At 37.6% G+C, this 4510-nt stretch overlaps 1 pseudogene; it reads left to right on the top strand.

The window, feature by feature from the left end:
• The first annotated feature begins 256 nt into the window (after window positions 1-256).
• On the top strand, window positions 257-1602 carry LOC118541124 (elongation factor 1-alpha 1 pseudogene; annotated as a pseudogene).
• The last annotated feature ends 2908 nt before the right edge of the window (window positions 1603-4510 follow it).

The raw sequence follows: 4510 nt of genomic DNA, 5'->3' as shown, positions 1-4510 counted from the left end.
CAAACATAATAACATTTGTATTACAGGAATCCCAGAAGAAGAGAGACTAAAGGGGGCAGAAGGTTTATTTGAGGAAACAATAGCTGAAGACTTCCCTAATCTGGGTAAGGAAATAGACATTGAAATCCAGGAGTAACAGAGAATTCCCATCAAAATCAACAAAAGAAGGCCAATACCATGACATATTGTAATTAAATTTGCAAAATATGTTTTTTTGCAATGGGTTTGCTGCCAGAACACAGGTGTCATGAAAACCACGCTCAACCTAAACCAAAATGGGAAAGGAAAAGACTCACATCAACATCGTCATCATTGGACATGTAGATTCAGGTAAGTCTACCGCTACTGGTCATCTGATCTACCAATGTGGTGGGATCGACAAAAGAACTATCGAAGATTTTGAGAAGGAGGCTGCTGAGACGGGAAAAGGCTCCTTCAAGTATACCTGGGTCTTGGATAAACTGAAGCTGAACATGAATGTGGTATCACCATTGATATCTCCCTGTGGAAATTCAAGACCAGCAAGTATTATGCGACCATCATTGATATTCCAGGACACGGAGACTTTATTAAAAACATGATTACAGGCATGTCTCAGGCTGACTGTGCTGTCTTGATTGTTGCTGCTGGTGTTGGTGAATTTGAAGCAAGTATCTCCAAGAATGGGCAGACCCTGGAGCATGCCCTTCTGGCTTACACACTGGGTGTAAAACAACTAACTGTTGATGTTAACAAAATGGATTCCACTGAGCCACCCTACAGCCAGAGAGATACGAGGAAATCGTTAAGGAAGTCAGCACCTACATTAAGAAAATTGGCTACAACCCCGACACAGTAGCATTTGTGCTAATTTCTCGTTGGAATGGTGACAACATGCTGGAGCCAAGGGCTAACATGCCTTGGTTCAAGGGATGGAAAGCCACCCGTAAAGGTGGGAATGCCAGTGGAACCACACTGCTTGAAGCTCTGGTTTGCATTCTGCTGCCAACTCGTCCAACTGACAAGCCCTTACATCTGCCTTTCCAGGACGTCTACAAAATTGGTGGTATTGGTACTGTCCCTGTGGGCTGAGTGGAGACTGGTGTTCTTAAACCTGGCATGGTGGTCACCTTTGCTCCAGTCAATGTTGTAACTGAAGTAAAGTTTGTTGAAATGCACCTTGAGGCTTTGAGTGAGGCTCTTCCTGGGGACAATGTGGGCTTCAATGTCAAGAATGTATCTGTCAAAGATGTTCATCATGGCAATGTGGCTGGTGACAGAAAAAATGACCCACCCATGGAAGCAGCTGGCTTCACAGCTCAGGTGATTATCCTGGACCATCCAGGCCAAATCAGTGCTGGATATGCACCTGTGCTGGATTGTCACACAGCTCACATTGCTTGCAAGTTTGCTGAGCTGAAGGAGAAGATAGATCATCATTCTGGAAAAAAGCTAGAAGATGGTCCCAAGTTCTTGAAATCTGGTGATGCTGCCATTGTTGATATGGTTTCTGGCAAGCTTATGTGTGTTGAGAGCATCTCTGACTATCCTCCTCTGGGCCATTTTGCTGTTTGTGACATGAGACAGACAGTTGCTGCGGGTGTCATCAAAGCAGATTGCTAGAACTGATTCATGAATTCTGTTAAATTGCAGGATAAAAATCAATGTACAGAAATCTGTTGCATTTCTATATACAAATAGTGAAGCAGCAGAAAGAAAAATCAAGGAATCAATCCCATTTACAATCGCACCAAAAACCGTAAGATACCTAGGAATAAACCTAACCAAAGAGGTAAAAGAACTGTACTCTGAAAAATAGAAAACACTTATGAAAGAAATTGAACATAACAAAAAGAAATGGAATAACATTCTATGCTTATGAATTGGAAGAAAAAATATTGTTAAAATGTCTATACTACCCAAAGCAGTCTACACATGTAATGATCCCTATCAAAGTACTGCCAGCATTTTTCACAGAGCTAGAAAAATCCTAAAATTTGTATGGAACCAGAAAGACCCCAAATAGCCAATGCAATCTTGAAAAAGAGAAGCAAAGGTGGAGGCATCACAATTCCAGACTTCAAGTTATATTGCAAAGCTTAGTGGTCAAGACAGTATGGCACTAGTGCAAAAAGAGACAAATAGATCAATGGAACAGAATAGAAAACTCAGAAATGGACCTACAGCTATATGGTCAACTTTTCTTCAACAAATCATGAAAGAATATCCAATGGGAAAAAAGAGTCTCTTCAACAAATGGTGTGAAAACTACAGTAACATGCAGAAGAATAAAACTGGACCACTTTCTTACACCATACACACACACAAACTCAAAATGGATTTAAAAATTTAATATGAGTCCTGAAACCACAATAATCCTAGCAGAGAGTACAGGCAGTAACGTCTTTGACATTGGTTATAGCAAATTCTTTCTAGATAGGTCCTCTGAGCTAAAGGAAACAAAAGTAAAAATAAACTATTTGAACTACATCAAAATAAAAAGCTTTTGCACAGCAAAGGAAACAATCAAGAAAACTAAAAGGCAACCTACAGAATGTGAGAAGATATTTGCAAATGACATATCTGATAAAGGGCTAGTATCCAAAATCTATAAAGAACTGCTAAAACTTAACACCCAGAAAACAAATAATGCAGTAAAAAAATGGGCAGAAAGCATGAATATACTTTATTCCAAAGAAGACATACAGATGGCTGATGGACACATGAAAAGATGCTCAAAATCACTCATCATCATGGAAATACAAATCAAAACTACAATGAGATATCATCTCATACCTGTCAGAATGACTAAAATTAGCAACATGGGAAACAGGTGTTGGTAAGGATGCAAAGCAAGTGAAACACTCTTACACTGTTTGTGGGAAGGCAAACTGGTGCAGCTACTCTGGAAAACAATATGGAAGCTCTTCAAAAAGTTAAAAATTGAGCTACACTATGATCCAGCAATAGCACTACTAACTATTTACTCAAAGGATACAAAAATACTAATTGAAGGGATAAATGTACCCTGATTTTTTAAAGATTTTATTGTTTTTTTTATTTTTAAGAGAAAGAAAGAGATTAATGGGGGGGGGGCAGAGGGAGAGGGAGAGAGAGAATCTTAAGCAGGCTTCATGCCCAGTGTAGAGCCTGATGTGGGCCTCAATCTCACAACCCTGAGATCATGACCTGAGCTGAAATCAGGAGTCAGATGCTTAACCAATTGAGCCACCCAGGCACCACTGTACCCTGATTTTTATAGCAGCATTATCAACAATAGCCAAATTATGGAAAGAGCCCAGATGTCCATCGACTGATGAGTGGATAAAGAACATAGTGGTATATAAATACAATAGAATATTACTCAGCAATAATAAAGAATGAAATCTTGCCATTTGCAAGGATGTGGATGGAGCTAAAGAGTACTATGCTATGCGAAATAAGTCAGTCAGAGAATGATAAATACCATATGATTTCACTCATATGAGGAATTTGGTTGAGTGTGTGTTGGGTATTAAGGAGAGACCTTGTTGTGATGAGCACTGGATGGTGTATGTATGTGATGAATCCCTGAATTCTACACCTGAAACTAATATGGCACTGTATATAAACTAACTGGAAGTTAAATAAAAACTTCAAAATAAAATAAGATATAATAAAATTTAGGAAGCAAAACAAGATAAAATATATTATTTTAACCCTAAAAATCCACCAAATACCAGCATAGGAACTGGGCAATTTATATCAAAATTTAATTGTAGTAGACTGTGAGTATTGTTCTCTCCTTTGGATTACTGTAAAATTTCTAATTTTTATAATGAGATATATTATTGTTATAATAATGAAAAAAAGCAGTAAGTTATCTTTTAAAATCCCGAACTAGAAAATGAGCAATACAAAGGAAAAGATAAGTTGGGGTGAGGGCAGGGGTGGGATTCAGCCAATATAACATGAAAAAGAAAATTCAACCTAACAATTTTAAAAGACCACTTTAAAAAATAATACTCTTTTCATTTCTCAAGCTGGCAAAGATATTTTTAAAGATATATTTCAAGGGAGTATCCCAATATTCATGGCAGCAGAAATATGCCAATTTATTTTTTAAAAAAAAAACAGTGAGTGAAGGAAAGGAAGAGCAGTTGATTCTTTTTTGTGACACTCTCCTGCCACCTACAGAAAACTATTTTAAAAACAACCAAGAAATTATTACTTTGACCTAAAATCCACTGCAGCAGATATACCCCCAAATAAATAAGCAGAAGAAACTTGATATTCCTCTTGAAATTTTGGCTTCTCTGTGGTTACAGAAATAAAATGGAGATGGAGAAGTAGGAAATCACAGACCCATCTTGCAAATGCACAAATATCAAATTAAGGCAAGGAGGAGATTAATATGAATAGGAACAGATGCACTGAAGCATAAGGAATAGAGAACATCTCCTGGAATGTAAGAAATAACTCATCCACTATAAAAGAACTGAAATCATACAGAGTGTATTACCTGACAAGAATGTAGTCAAACCAGAAAACA

The sequence above is a fragment of the Halichoerus grypus genome, chromosome X (assembly GCF_964656455.1).
Source record: "Halichoerus grypus chromosome X, mHalGry1.hap1.1, whole genome shotgun sequence".
Lineage (NCBI taxonomy): Eukaryota > Metazoa > Chordata > Mammalia > Carnivora > Phocidae > Halichoerus > Halichoerus grypus.
The sequence above is the reverse complement of the archived record's forward strand: the minus strand, read 5'-3'. Positions and strand labels throughout refer to the sequence as shown.